This window comes from Eumetopias jubatus, unplaced genomic scaffold (assembly GCF_037043125.1).
Source record: "Eumetopias jubatus isolate StellerSeaLion01/CBP00866 unplaced genomic scaffold, mEumJub1_p1.0 scaffold_8, whole genome shotgun sequence".
NCBI lineage: Eukaryota > Metazoa > Chordata > Mammalia > Carnivora > Otariidae > Eumetopias > Eumetopias jubatus.
The window spans coordinates 103,772,778-103,788,859 of record NW_028274814.1 but is presented as its reverse complement, the minus strand read 5'-3'; the positions used below and the strand labels follow the sequence as shown (position 1 = coordinate 103,788,859).

Sequence of the window (16,082 nt, the reverse complement as noted above, 5' to 3'; positions counted from 1 at the left end):
TATAATCAATAAAACCTGAGAATTAAGGGCACAAGTAGAGTTTAATGTTGTCTAATAAAATTTAAAGTAAAATGAATCCACCATTTAATGGTGGGTGTTATATGGTAATTAGACAAAATTGAGATTAAATTTTTAGTTCTCCTTATATTTTCTTTACTATCTAGCCACTGCCACTACAGTTTTTAGTTATTCCTCTTGACCTCAGACTCTCGGATACATATATTCTTAAGCTCTCTTCCAGGATCCCTACCTGTCAAACTATTCTAGGATTGACTTCTTTAAGCTACACCCCTGTGCTCCCAAGTAGTCTTTCTCTTCTTCATGCCTGAGATATTGTGTATCCAAAGGATTGAAGAGTTTGAGAAGGCAGAATCTCTCTTGGTTATACAGGCTGGTTGCGTGTTTGGGTCACACAGTGATTGTAGGTCTGGGATAGAAGAATAAGGTACAGCAAGTTGACTTGGGTCTTTGAGTCTTGGGGTCAATGGATGGGAGAAAAATGGAGGATCTAGGACTAAGGGAGTGCTGAGGAAAGACCCTTGGTGGGTGGGAGCTTGCTAGGCAAAAGTAGATTCATTGGTTCACATGTTAAGTTCATTCATCTAGTTAATTTTTAAATACCTGTAGTTGCCAGCCTCTGTGCCAAGTGCTGGCTTACATTCAGGATCAGTTTTAGTTTGTATTATATAGACATACACTTTTTATTTTTTGTGAGAGAAACCATTCTTAATGGAAGTACATATTAGTATGAATGATTTATATGTTAAGTTTAAGTTCTTTTCAGATGGACTATATTGTGGATGGGAGAGGTTGTGTATAGGGGACAAGGCAATTTAAACAGAAATGTAAAGCTTCCTAAGAGGGGCTAGATGAATGTTCCTAAGGGAAAAAAGAAGACTGAAGTTGCACTTCAGGGACACTAAACCAAAAAGGTAGGTTTTATGTAGAACATCTACAGAAAATAGTAGAAACCTTAGCAAGTAGAAACCTTAGCAAAACTGTGACCCTCCTTTCTTCTCTAGGATTCCTTTTCCTATAACCTTCCCTTATTTAGTAATTTCTTTTTAGTAGTATTGACCAAATGGTAATGTTCTCTATTGAAAATTCTGGTTAAAATAGAGAGGAGCTCTTTGGTGGTTTTGTTTCTCCAAGCATAAAAGAGATTCCAGGATAATTGCTCAGTTCCAAAGGATTCAGTGCTATCATTCCTTTTGTTCAAGTATGTATACAAATTATTCTGTCATTGTGTTTATCCAAATATTTCTAAATTCTCGGAAAAAGCACATTGCATTGGGGAAATCTCGACGTGCGGTATATTGCTTTCTCTTCCATAGTCTTCTCTTTTCCTGCCTCCCAAAATCTCAATAGGTAGTTTATAGGAAATTCTAAATGATTTTATAAATAAACATTCCCACAAAAACTAGAAGACATAACTTATTTTAAAAGTTTCAAAGCTTCTGCCTGCAATCTTTTTAGGCTTAATTTTAGATCCTCTGAATTTATTAATCACTGCTTTTCATTATTTGGGGAGAGGGGTTTGAGATTGAGAGTGACCCATATTAATTATTTAGAACGTAGGGAAGTTTGGCTTGTTCAGTGCTGGAGAAATAAGACTTTACTGCATTTCTCTAGTGTTTCTTAGAGCATGCTATGTATGAGAGTTCTTGAAAATCCTGTGTTTCTCATTAGAATCTGTAATGAAATTGGGATAAAATGGAAAGTGATTACCAGAAGTTATTTCTGTGTGCCTGAGTATTTTTCAAATTGTATTTTTAAGCAGAAGGAATGTCCTCAAATAAGTGAATAAATTTGCTGTTAAAATTATTTTAAAATATTATAGTACATTCTTAGGAAATATTAAATTAGGAAATATGCATTTGTATTTATTAACTTCCCATTCTGTAGTTACTACTGACAAGAGACTGAAGGATCCAGAAACAGTACTGGATGAGGTACCTGCTTTTGGGAACCTTAAAATTTCATTAGGTAACATGAAATGAAAGGAGCTATGTAGTGGTAGGTAATCAAGAACTAGAATGAGTTAAGGGCGCCTGGGTGGCTCAGTTGGTTAAGCAACTGTCTTTGGCTCAGGTCATGATCCTGGAGTCCCTGGATCCAGTCCCTGGGTTGAGTCCTGCATCGGGCTCCCTGCTCAGAAGGGAGTCGGCTTCGCCCTCTGACCCTCCCCCCTCTCATGTGCTTTCTCTCTTTCTCATTCTCTCTCTCTCTCAAATACATAAAATCTTTTTTAAAAAAAAGAAAACTAGAATGAGTTAAATATTAAGAATTTGAGAATTTATAATCTGATTTTTACATTTGAAATAATCAGATAAGGTTTCATTCTATAAACATATATATTCCTACTATGTGGAAGAATTGGATACTTGGAGTTGGAAGCATAGAGAAGTAAGGAGAAAGAGATTCCAGCTGAAGCAGCATTGACCAAATAAATCTATAGTAGTACCTATCTGTGAGGATTAACTGAAATAATCCAAGTAAAGTATTAGAAAAATGCCTAGTTCATAGTAAGTGTATAGTAAAAGTTAGCTATTCTTGTCATTACCATGTTTAAATGTATGTCTGAGTGTTCTTTGATGGGAGTTATAATAACACAGTATTTACCAAGTGCTGTGTGTGTTACTGTTCTTAGCTTTTCTGCATTATTTTCTTTAATCCTTACAGTTCTATGGGGCATAGTTACTGGTGTTATCCCCATTTTGGAGATGAGCAGAACAAGCATAGAGTGGTTCAGTATATTGCCCAAATATCTTGGAAGTTGAGGAATAACTACTGTGGGATTAGATTGCATCATTGGATGTAGCTGAAGGAAGTCTGTGAATACTGGATTGTTTAAATCTGATAATAGTTGAAAACTAGAGATAATTTGGATTGTTCATTTTCTTTGATTGTTCATATCATCGCTCTCTAGGGCTGTAGTCAGTAATGTGTGAACTGTTGAGCTGAAGAGTATGATGTTTATTTTTCTGACCTTAGAACTATGCTTAAGAGCCATCATCGATACATTTAAGATAGAATATATTTTGCATATTTTTTTTTAATAGTTCCTTCTGAAGATAGTCTCTTATACTAGTTAGTGCCTTCTTTGTTTTCCTAGCATTGTTTGTGTGACTAATGTTGAGGAATTTGTATGTTATAAATACCCAGACCTATTACTCCCTGCTAAAGCATTAGAACAAGTCTAATTAGGTTGAGACCTGGGTTGTAGATAATAGAAGAAAGTGTATAATATAGGGCTGTGGAAAGAATTTCCACCAAAAACTAGTATGATCCTGGATTAACTAAGTTTAATACTTAAAATAATTCCACAGGGGAGTCAGATATTGATGGGAAATGATACTAACATAGCTAATATATTCAAGTATAATTGCACAATTAATATCCTGCTGGTCAGGACTTGCTTCTGAATTACCTGTTTCAACAATTGAGGGATATGGAAAGGCCCTCTTTCACATCCATTCCAGAAATAATTAGATAACTTGCTGAAAATATTGATAAATAAGTTTTCATAATAGAATTGGACTCATAGCACTAATGAGTTTTCTGATATCACAGATTCGTGCCATTTTGAAGTCTTCGGTTCTTCATTCTGAGCTAGACCCTCAGCACTTGTCTGAAAGTCCTTTATGTATTTTTATTTCCCTCACTTTTATGTTTCCTACTATAGGTAGTTTAAACTTTTAACCCACCTCCTACCCATTACCTTATCCTAAACTTCTACCTATGACTGTCAGCAGAAGAGCACAGTTAACTTCTCAGAGAAGAAACTAGAGAGCTCTCAATCAGAACTCTCTCAAAAAAAAATTTTTTTTTGCCTGTATTGTCTAAGTTATCTGCATTTAGATCCATATTGAGAGCCTTCCCTGCAGTTTTAGAAGAGGCTTAGCCTTTGATCTGTACCTTGGTCTTTCTTTTCCTCTTGTATATCCCTCAATATTTCAAATGCTCAATACCAAACTCCTCATCATTTCCCTTTTTAAATTTTCTGTGTACATGAATGACACCATGAGCTAGATAGCTAGGAGTCATCTTGTTACTGTTACTTGATTGCTTTTGGCTTTCCCAGTCCGGTCAGGTTCTACTTCTGTTTGCCATGTCTATCCATTGTCTATATTTACTTTCATTTCCTTAGTTCTAACTTATTGCTAACCTATTTAGCAACAACCCTATTATGTGGCACTGCTCTTGTCCCCATTTTACAAGGTCACACAGCTAGTAAATGTTGTCAGTAGTTTTTTCCAAGTAATTTATACATTATTTCAAATGTATTGAAATAATCTACTAGGAGAATACATTGGCTGGGAATGGTCAAGAGAGTTTTAAAAATGAATAATAATTGAACTGCTAGATATTACTAACTTACAATGATAAAAGTAATGTGATTTGAGTATTAATATAGATAGATCAGTGGAACAAACAGAAAGCTAAAAACATACCCATATATAAAAATATATAATAAAGGTAGCATTTTGTATCCATGGTGAGGAGATGGGTTGTTCAGAGCCCCTGGGTATGAAACTTGGAAGGGGTGCTAGAGTCCTCCAGGAGCCATTACTCAAACAACCCACTACCAGTGCTGCAGTTCTGGATTATTCCATGTATGTGGCTAGAACAATTGCTAATTATAACAAAAGGAAACACATTTGTTTCCAGCCTGACTATATGACAAATTAAATATGAGATGAGTTAAAAAATTAATAATGAGATAGTAAAAATTAGAAAGTGTATGTGTTTACTAAAGATCTCAACGTGGAAAAACATTTTTTTTTAATAATCTTTTTTTTTTTTTTTTTTTTGACAGAGGGACAGCGAGAGCAGGAACACAAATAAGGGTAGTGGGAGAGGGAGAAGCAGGCTTCCCCACTGAGCAGGGAGCCCGATGCAAGGCTTGATCCCAGGACCCTGGGATCATGACCTGAGCCGAAGGCAGACCCTTAACAACTGAGCCACCCAGGCACCGGGGAAAACATTTTCTTAACATAAAACCACAGGGAGAAAATTTCAAAAGGAAAACTTAAATAGAATTAAAAGGTGAGCTAGGAAAAGATTGTCTTTATGATAGACAGAAGTTACCATCTTATTGTATTAAGAGCTCTGAGAGGGGCGCCTGGGTGTCTTAGTTGGTTAAGCGACTGCTTTCAGCTCAGGTCATGATCCCGGAGTCCTGGGATTGAGTCCCACATCGGGCTCCCTGCTCAGCGGGGAGCCTGCTTCTCCCTCTGACCCTCTCCCCTCTCATGCTGTTTCTCTCTCTCTCAAATAAATAAATAAAATCTTTTAAAAAAAGCTTTGAGAAATACTAGGGAAATGAAGAAACTAATATAAAAATTGAAAGGACATAGTGAGGAAAGTAAAGCTACATAAAGAAATACATAAAGTCAATAAAGATAACACAAGTTCTTCATTCTGCTAACTAGGAATCAGTCAAACCATTATTTGCCTCATATGTTTGGAGAGTTAAAAAAAAATAAGAAGGATTAGACAGCCTTCTTGGCAGAAGATTTGGCAGCATGCTTAAAGAGCCATGAAAATTAGAGATGTACACTAGAATTTATATGAAAGACTATTCAGTTTGTATGACCCACACCTGGATATGATTAAACAAATCATGATGTATTAATGTGATATCATACTCTGCAGCTACTAAAATTTTTGTTGAAAAAAAAGAGATGGTGCAAGTAAGTCCCAACAGGATGCCTATAATTACCTGAATTTAAGAAAAAAGTTCTAGTAGAAGGAAGGATTTGTACCAAAGTGATACCAATTGTCTTTTTTTTTTTTAAGAGTTATTTATTTTAGAAAGGTGGGGGGGTGTTGGAGGGTGGGGCAGGGAGAGGAAGGGAGAGAAGCAGACTCCCAGGGCTTGATCTCAGGACCCTGAGATCATGACCTGAGCTGAAATCAAGAGTCTGACGCTTTACCAACTGAGCCACCCAGGTGCTCCTCTTTTTTTATTTTATTTTATTTTATCTTAAAGATTTTATTTATTTGAGAGAGAGAGAGAATGAGAGATAGAAGGCACGAGAGGGAAGAGGGTCAGAGGGAGAAGCAGACTCCCTGCTGAGCAGGAAGCCCAATGCGGGACTCGATCCCGGGACTCCAGGATCATGACCTGAGCCGAAGGCAGTCGCTTAACCAACTGAGCCACCCAGGCGCCCCTCTTTTTTTATTTTAAAAGTGTTTTGGTGGGGCGCCTGGGTGGCTCATTCGTTAAGCATCTGCCTTCGGCTCAGGTCATGATCCCAGGGTCCTGGGATTGAGCCCCACATCGGGCTCCCTGCTCTGCAGGAAGCCTGCTTCTCCCTCTTCCACTCCCCCTGCTTGTGTTCCCTCTCTCGCTGTCTTTCTCTGTCAAATAAATAAATAAAATCTTTAAAAAAAAAAGTGTCTTGGTAATGTACATTAATTTTGTAATTTGAAAAATGTCATTTTCTCTTCAAATAAAAGTACCCAACTACAGTTTTAAAATTATTAAAAAATATTATTATTACTAGTATTAGTTGAAATGGCTGAAAATGAGAGTGCTTGAGTGCTACCTGTCTATTCATGGATATTGCTTTATAGAGAATTTAACACTTGCTTAGGTCTGAGGTCCAATGGGATCCCAGCACAAGATTGTGTGGTTGGGTCTGACCATGGCTGAGTCGTATCTGATGGTATTGGTGCAGATTTTAATGGTGAGAAAGGTTCTTTAAAACTGTGTGAGAAAGAAACTCTGATTTCATTTCCTGTTTTTGGAGGGTTATATTTTGGGATTCTTTACAACTAAGATTTCTTTTTTATTGAAAATGCTAACTTTTATTGTAAGTTCAGCTTTTAAATCCATGAAATCAGAGTGCTTCTGTTAGATGTTACAAAGTTGTTAGAAAGCATAACTCATTCAGTTATTGAATTATTGTTTAATAATTAGTTTTGGAAATTTCATACATTTTTATTTACTCCATTTAGTTCCCATACTTTCTGACTTAGGGCTGTGTGTAGTAGTAGTCGTAGTAATAATAGTAGTAGTAGTCGTAGTAATAGTAGTAGTAGTAGTCGTAGTAGTAGTGCTAGCAGTAGTAGGAGTTTTTAATCATTGTGATACAGATATACATGGCTTTTTCAGCCACCTGATGAGAGGAGAGAGGGGTCATTTGTTCATTTTGTTCAGTTCTTTTCATGTAGAGATACTTATTAATTTGATCTTATTTCAGTTTTCTTTTTGTTATGTTGGAGAGTTTCTTTTGTTTAACCATTCAAAATAAGCCTCTTGGCTTAGGAGCAGGGCAAGGAAGGTAAGGAAAAGCTAGGCAGAGGTTGAGTGATGACAGACTGGTGTATGCTAGATAAAGGAGTATTGGAGGATGTAAAAAGGGTATTACCAGAGAGGAAGACAGATAAAGCACAGCAGTACTGATAGGATTGACATGGTCTTACTGAAGAAATCAACTTTCCTGATGCCTTTCATGGGTATAGTAACTTTTCATTTTGGAAAGCACAGCCATTTACCCATATTCATGGTTTGTAATTGTGTGCTCCTAAATAGAAACTTTTTTTCATTTTCTTGGAGCTATATAGCTTTTCTTTCTTTTCCCTAAAAGCTTTGCTAGGATTGCTTACTTGATTTTCTTTTAAATGCAAAGGACAATCAGAATGCTTTTAGAGCCACATTTATATGATTTATTAAACATAGATACAGTTAAATTTTCCTGGCTGTTTGAAATTTGCAATTCATTTTAGTTCTGTTGTAATTTTTGTCCTCATTCTAATTCATATGAAGAAAATGTTTCCCTGCTCCCTAGTGCTAGAGCTTTATAAAGAAGTATTTATACTTTGCAAAAATTTATTGAAAAAACCAGAACACTTAAGGAATTTGTGTGGATTCTTTATTTTAAGATCAGATGTGCATATGTTATATAGACTTCAGCATTTGGATAGAAGAGGATATTAAAATTTGGGGGGATTCTGAAAATTAAAGGAAGTAGCATTTTTTAATGGATTTTATGAACTATTCAGTATTGTTTGGAGATGAATGAATTGTTTCATTCTTTGTGAGACTCATCACTTATGAAAGAGAACAGATGTGAAAAAAGAGAAAGGAATGTGAAGCAGTTATCTAGCTGAACTCTTCCAAGAACTAGATAGTATATCACACAATTTATTCTGTCAAAATATCAAAGTCTCAAAACTTGGCTTAAGCATTTATATTTAACAAGAATTAATTTTAACAATTTCTAATGTGTTTGAATCACAATTTTTTTGATTTGTATTTTGTTTTGTATGCATAGTTTCAGATAAGTAATAGTTGTGAATGATGATATCTGTTATGCTTAGGTATACCCCTACTGTCCAAGAATGCTTACTATTGTAAGTAAAAAGTCCCTCCATATGGAGTATGCTGTTTTCCAAATATTAGAAACATTTAAAAATACCTTAATAAAATTGTGTTTAAAGTTGGCAAATGTGGACGCCTGAGTGTCTCAGTTGGTAAAACATCTGACTCTTTATTTTAGCTCAGGTCATGATCTCAGAGTTCTGAGATCGAGCTCCATGTGGGGCTTCTGTGGGGCTTAAGTGGGGCTCTGTGCTCAGCGGGGAAGTCTGCTCCTCCCTTTCTCTCTGTTCCCATCCCCCACCCCCCTCCCGCTCGTTCACACACGTGCACTCCCTCTCTCAAATAAATACATCTTTTTTAAAAAAAAATAAAGGTGACAAATGATGTTGATTGCTTTTTCTGAACTCCTGAATTTTGTGGAATTCTGTTTATAAAATTGGTAAGGAAAAGCTACCATGAAATGGATCCTTTTTAGTTATTTCATTCTATGAACTTACTACATTTTTGATATATTAAAAACCTTGACAGGCTTCCTTCACCGTTAGGTTTGGCATCGCTCTCTGCTCCTGCACTGTAGCAGCAGCTATAATGGCCCTCACCAGCTCTTGAGGCCTCCTGTACCTGGCCCCAGACCCTCAGCCCCGCTGCCACTGTCCAGTCAGTATGCTGTTACTCTTGTGGGTCACAGGAAACAGATGAGTTTGACGCTTGCTGGGTGACATACTTCAACAAGCCAGATATTGATGCCTGAAAATTGTGTAAAGGGATGAACATGCTTGTTGTCTATGATCTGGTTCCAAAACCCAAAATTAATGATGCTGCTTTGCTGGCATGCAGGTGGTTAAATGATTTTGCTAGGGCAGTTTGCATCCTAGAGGTTGTTAAGGACAAAGCAGGACCTCATAAGGAAATCTACCCCTAAGTCATTCAGGAACTTAGATCAATTTTAAATGAATTGAGATTCCCCACTCCAGAGGAATTGGGCCTTGACAAAGTATAAACTTCATGGATGGGCTTCTCAAGGATTTATGCATGATACTACTTGATTGTAAACAACCACCTGGAAATACTGATGATGACATTTTACCTTATTTGAACAAGTTTTCCTTTATTGAATACCAAATGATGTAATGGTAACTTGGACTTTAATAAAAGGGAAATGAGTTTGAGCTGAAAAAAACAAAAAACCCAAAAAATCTTTGAGGTATAGTAATAAAAATTTTAGTAGTGGAAACTACAGCCTTAAGATTTCTAAGTTTATTTGCATATTTCACATATATATCACTCTATGGTTAGTCTTTCAAAACCAGTATGTCTCTCATTTGTTCAAGAAATTGAGTGATGATTGGCTGGTTACTTTGTATTTACGACTTTCAGCCCCAGCTTCTCCTTAGTCTCAGTGTCCTTGCAACCTGGTTCAGTCTAGTCTTGTTTTTTCACTATGCACCCCAGTATTTAGTTCAGCAAACATTGAATATATACTGTATATGTCATGTTTTGTTGTAAGTGTGATATATTGTGGTGATGCTGCTATTGTGATGGTGCAGTCTCTTGCCTCAAGCAAAGTTTTAGAGCTATAAAAACATAGTGCATTGGCTTTCAAACTTTGTTTTGGACTGATAAAAGTGTGCTTTATTAATGGCTAAAATACCATGAATAGTTTTGCTGTTAGTGACATTTTCTGAAATGTCAGGCAAATTTTTTCATAAGATTACTAACAAAATATCATTTACAGGGTATAGTTGTCTTCCTGGAAAGATCTCTCTATATTTTTAAATGCTGCAAACACACTGTTTTTTAGAGGTAAAGTATGTTTAGGTTCAGATAATTATAAATAGATTTTTCACCTGCATGACTGTTCAGTATTACATTCTTTGGTTGAATGGGATGTGGGTCAGTTCTTTCTTAGAGGGACTAATTTTTGAAATTGCAAGATACTCATTCCATGCTTCTGATCCATAAACCAGTAGCATCCTTTAGTCATCAATATGACCAAAAATGCCTTCACAAAATTCCATGCCTTGTAGGGAGTGGTACTGACTGAATGAGAATCACTGGGTTAGAACTTTGTGGCCAAAGGAGAGACTTGCTCTTAGAGTGGTAGTCAGAAGACACTAGAGAAATTAAAACACAAATAGCTTTCAGTTGAGACAGCTATGGGGGAAAGGGCTTTTTCAGGGAGCCAGCTAGATTTCATTCTGCAGTTGAGGAGAGCAAAATATTAATCTACAGGAATTCAGAGGATACAGTGGAATGATTTGGAAGGGAGAGGAGGAGGGGATACAGGATTGAATCAGGTTGTAGAATGTACAGAATAAGATGGAAATGAGAGTCTGTACAGTGATGGAAGAGACCTGGGGAAGCTTGGTCTGCTGTCAGTGACTGAAGTAGATGTGGAAATGAGACCTGACCTCCAGAAAGTCCCTTTAAAGTTAAAAAATAAAATACACATACATAGAACTACAGGGTAGATAAATGCTTATCCAGCTGTCATCTGGCTACAGCCATCGTCAACTCATAGCCACTCTTTTTTCCCTGCAACTCCTACTAATTCTGTATTGTACTAAGTGAGCCAATATATTCACAATCTAAAGCAAAAGTTTCACAAAAAATGTGTTCTTTGATATTTTCTATTTTCTTTTCATAAAATCCTGGGTTGTGATGTACTAAGTGAATTTCATGACTGATGAATAGGTTATACCTGGCAGTTGGAAATTGAATTTAGGGTTAGGTTGGAGTTCTGATTGCACCCTTCAACAGCTTTGTGTCTTTGAGCCTCTTACTTAATTCTAATCCTCATATTCCTCTTCTGTAAGGTAGTACACACCTCCCCAAGGTTTTTATGAGAGTTTTATGAAATATTAAATGTTAGTGCTAAACAGGGCCCTACAACCTAGAGAGTCAATTAATAGTAGACACAATTAAGTATTTTAAGTTACAGACCTGGGATTTGAATATAGGTCTTTGTGATTCCAAAATCTGATTTCTTAAATAATTTTCTAATTAAACATATGCCTTACAGACAACCATAAAGAAAGATCAATCTAAAGATAATGTGTATTTTTCTTTCTGTCATTCATATCTTTTTTTTTTACTCTGCATGAAATTGCAAACATTTCCCATTTTTTGGAAAACACTTTGTGAATAATACTCCATCGTTTTGTTCTCTAGAAGCAGAAGTGTTATGCTACTTAGAATAAAATATTTATCTAGTTTTAATTATTTAGTAAATGGTCAGTTAAATTTTATTGCTTTTTAAAAAACCTTATTATGGGACTTTAATCATATACAAAAGTAAGGAAGATGGTATAATGAAGTCCCTTATGTACCCATCCTTCAGCTTCCACAGTTATCAACTTCTAGCTAGTTTTATCTATACCCACTACACACTACTCATTTTATTTCTTGTGTTATTTTGAAGCAAATCTCAGATGACATATTATTTCAGTGTATATCATCAATGTCTTAGGTATTTCAGTATAAAGACAAGGAATCTTTTTTTTTAAACGAAAGAAAAATATCACTATACCTAAAAAAGTTAAAAATCATTAATCTCATGAAACTCCTGAGACTTACTTTTACCATATATGCATTGTTCAAACTGTCTCTTAAATTACAATTTTAAAAAATACTTTCCTTTAATAAGGATGCAGAGGAGGTCCATATGTTTGGGATTGGTTCATGTGTCCTTTGAGTTTCAAATTTATGGGTCTCTTCTTTCTCTCTCCTCTTCTTGCAGTTTTTTAGTTGTAGAAACTGGCTGTCTTTTAAGCCTTAGTAGAGGCTTATTTCTGTATGACAGAGCTAGGAATGGTTTTTGTGTTTTCAAAGGATTGTTAAAAAAAAAAAGGCAGGAGATTTTATGTAGCTCAGGAGACTAAAATATTTCCTCCTTGTTTTTTCACAGTTTTCTGACTCCTGCTTAGAGTTTCCTACAATTTGGATTTTCATGATTGCGTCTCCATGGTGGTTGGTTATCTAATATGTTTTTATGTCCTCTCTGTTTTCTGTAATTAGTAGTTGGATCTAGAAGCTTAATCAGATTTAGGTTCAGTCTTTTTTTTTTTTTTTTTTACCATGCCGTTTGTTCTATACCTCCACTATTATATTTTTTATGTCATATTTATTAGTTTGTCATTTATATACAATAATATGCTACTGTTTTAAGGATACACTTTGATGAATTTTGACAAATGTACACACCTGGGTAAACCATCACGAGAATCCGGATATAGAACATTTCCATCACTCCTTCTGTCCCTTTCTAGTCAGCCCCATCCTCTCAACACCCAACTCCTGGCAATCACCGATCTGCTTTTTGTCACTATGATTTTGCTTTCTCTGGAATATTATATAAATGCAATCATACCATATATATAGTCTTTATTTTCTGGTGTCTTTCACTTAGCATAATGCTTTTGAGATTTCATTCATTTTGTTACTGAGTTAGTATTCCACTACATGGTTGTACTACTGTTTATCTCTTCATTCGTTGGTAGACTTCTGAACTATTTCCAGTTATTGGCTATTACGAAAATTGATTTTTTTTTTTTTTTTTAGTACAAGTTTTGAGTGAACGTGTTTTCATTTCTTTTGGTAATAACTAGGAGTAGAATTGCTGGGTCATATGGTAAGTGTGTATTTAACTTTATAAGAAACTGCCAAACTGGGGCGGCTGGGTCGCTCATATGATTAAGCATCTGCCTTCAGCTGAGGTCATGATCTCAGGGTCCTAGGATCGAGCCCTACATCAGGCTCCCTGCTCAGTGGGAAGCCTGCTTCTCCGTCTCCCTCTACTGTTCCCCCTGCTTCTCCGTCTCCCTCTGCTGCTCCCCCTGCTTCTCCATCTCCCTCTACTGCTCCCCCTGCTTGTACTCTCTCACTCTCTGTCGAATAAATAAATAACATCTTTTAAAAAAAAAGAGAAACTGCCAAACTGTTTTCTAGTTTGAGTTTTTGCCAACAGTGTAGGAGATATTCAATTGTTTGAAATCCTCATTAACACTTGGCATTATTAGTCCTTAATTTTAATCATTTTGGTAGGTGTGTAGTGATAGTCTGTCAAAGTTTATTTCACATTTCCTTAATAACTAATTATATTGAGCCTCTTTTCATGTGTTTGCAATGCCTGTATTTTCTTTGGTGGTGTGTCTGTTCAATTTTTGCTCATTTTTAATGATGCACTGAAATTTATTCTGGTATGTGGTATGTGGAATAAATCTAAATTTATCTTTTTAAATATGGCTATCCAGTTATCCCCAAGCCACATATTAAAAAGTTCCTCTTTTCCCACTGTTGTGTGTTTCCACTTTATTGTAAACTCAATTTGTCTGTGTATTTGGATCTATTTCTGAATTTCCTATTCTTTTCCTGTGAGTTGTATTTTTTGATCCCAGCTAATAGGACTTTAAAAATATCTTGATTTCCTTTTTACTTGGTTACTTTGTCAGATTAGCAATAGCCTGAATAATTTTTTAGAACATACTATAGCATCTTAATCTTAATAATTTGTTATTAAGAATGAAAATCATACCTTTGTTTTATTCAGGAGTTTTATTTGCCAAAATACTGGGTGCTCCAAAATGCAGTTTTGGGAGTAGCAATGAGCTTGGTGACAGTCAGTGATACTTATTCTCATTTCTTTTTAAAAAATGTCATTTCATAAAATTTGACTTTTTGGTTTCAGTTTAAGATAATTGTTAACCCAGTTCTCATGCAGTTCTTTCTCTCTAATCTATGTGAAAGGAGAGAGTAACTTTGACATGATTACGTTTATCTGGAAATGAGAGCTGGGAAAAGATGGCATTGAGTTCCACATGGTGTAATTATAATATAAAGTCAGCATCTATTTTCTTCTCATCATTTTCTCTCTCAGATAAAAAGCTTATGATTAGTAGAAAAAAACATTAAAACATGTTTGGGTTCTTTTTGGTTCTCTTTTGCTGGTACTTATTTAAAAATTATTGTTGGGACACCTGGCTGGCTCAGTAGAGACTCTTGATCTCAAGGTTGTGAGTTTGAGCCCCATGTTAGGTATAGAGATTACTTAAAAATAAAAAATCTTAAAAAAAATAAGTCTGTCTCCGTTAAGGATACCATCAGCTGTGCACTTAGAGAATTATTAATCTTTGCAAGAAATAGAAGTGGAAAATATCTTAACCTACCTTGGTCTAGTAACTCACTTCTTTTTTGCTTTCATTCTTTCTTACCATTTCCACCAGAGTTTCCTCCAGGTGTATTTATCCCAGTTATATAAGATAGCTTAAAGAATTTGTAGGATGCTTGTGCTAAAAGAATTGTACTGGTTGCTTAGAATAACCTTGGAGGGAAGTTGTGATTCATCAAGTAATCCCTATTCTAAAAGCTGCCTGGAATGTAAGATGTACAAATTCTCCACAGAGGTAGTATGTGTGATGAATAGGTTCCCAGGTCAGTGGGTAACAGTGTTGCCATGGAAAAGAATATTCCATTTTAGCTTGGGATGCTACAGTTCATCTCCCTGATTTGTCTTATCTTGGTAACTCATTCATTTATCAAGCATTTACTGAATTTTTTTTTCTTCTTCCTCTTTTTAATGTGCTAGTAAGGGAGTCTCATTTATTGAGGTTGAGGGACTGGATCTCAGAAAATGAAAACAAAGATAAATAAAATAATATCCCAGCACTCAGGGAGTTCATGGCTATCTGCTTCAACTTTTACTTTCTGTCTACACTACTTTAGGATTTAAGAGTTCTAGCATTATGCTACTGACATTCAGTCCTATGGTCAGGGAGTTTTGCAGTTCAGGTACTGAAGAATGAGATGATCCCTTTCATGGAATAGAAGCCTAGAGATGAGACTACTCTTTTGTTTTTTCCAGATCTTACATACTTGCTTCTCAGCCCCCACTGTGCATTAAATGATTGACCTCTTATCTCAGTAATGTGTATTGAAGAATTCCTTTACTTTATTCTCTTTTCTAGGACCTCAGTTACAGTTTTTATTTTTGTGGTTTTATACATTTTAATGTTAGAGTGAATGTTTGTCGTAACTTTTTAAAAAAGTTTTCTGGATATCTTATGTATTTATTTACTCAGATGATCACCCCTACTTTCTGAATAAATTCCTTAAGATTTTGATTGGAATTTTTATTCAGCTTATAAATTGACTTATTGACATCTTCACAATACTAGCTTTTTCTCATTTAAGAATAGGCTTTAATTTGTGTTTCTCAGTAAAATTGTGTATTTTTTTCATAAAGTTTTTTGGTTTATTTTTATAGTTACTATTAAAATTATACAGTCTAACTGGCTGTTCATGTTACTTTGGGAAGTGATTTTTGCATACTTCTATAAAAACCATTGTAATGAACTTCAGTAATTCTAAAACATTTTTATGTTATCTCAACAAAATTGTATCATCTGAAATGATGAAATTTTGCTTTCTTTCTACTGCTGAAATCTTTTATTTTTCTTACCTGGTTTTATCAGATAGCACCTCCAGAGTGATGTTAACAACTATGTTGATAGTGGAATGGATATCAGTGTCTTAAGTCTGATTTTGCTTTTAAATTTTGGTGATATTTTGCCATTAAACATGATACCATCTATTGTCTGAGAAAGGATTTTTAAGAGTCCTAAGAGTCTTTTTCTAATCAGGACTAGTTTCTTAAACTTTAGTACAATTACTAGATTTCTTTTACTGATTCTGTTTTCTACATAGGCTACATTATTTTTCATAGGATCAAATTGTCTTCTTTGTTGTCTACTCT

General features: G+C 35.3%; 1 protein-coding gene and 1 pseudogene across 2 annotated transcripts in view; both read left to right on the top strand.

The window, feature by feature from the left end:
• PAWR (pro-apoptotic WT1 regulator) overlaps positions 1-16,082 on the top strand; it is a 109,364-nt gene that overhangs the window by 52,845 nt on the left and 40,437 nt on the right. The gene's annotated exons all lie outside the window — the stretch shown is intronic.
• LOC148163792 (cytochrome c oxidase subunit 5A, mitochondrial pseudogene) lies at positions 6,654-9,332 on the top strand (annotated as a pseudogene).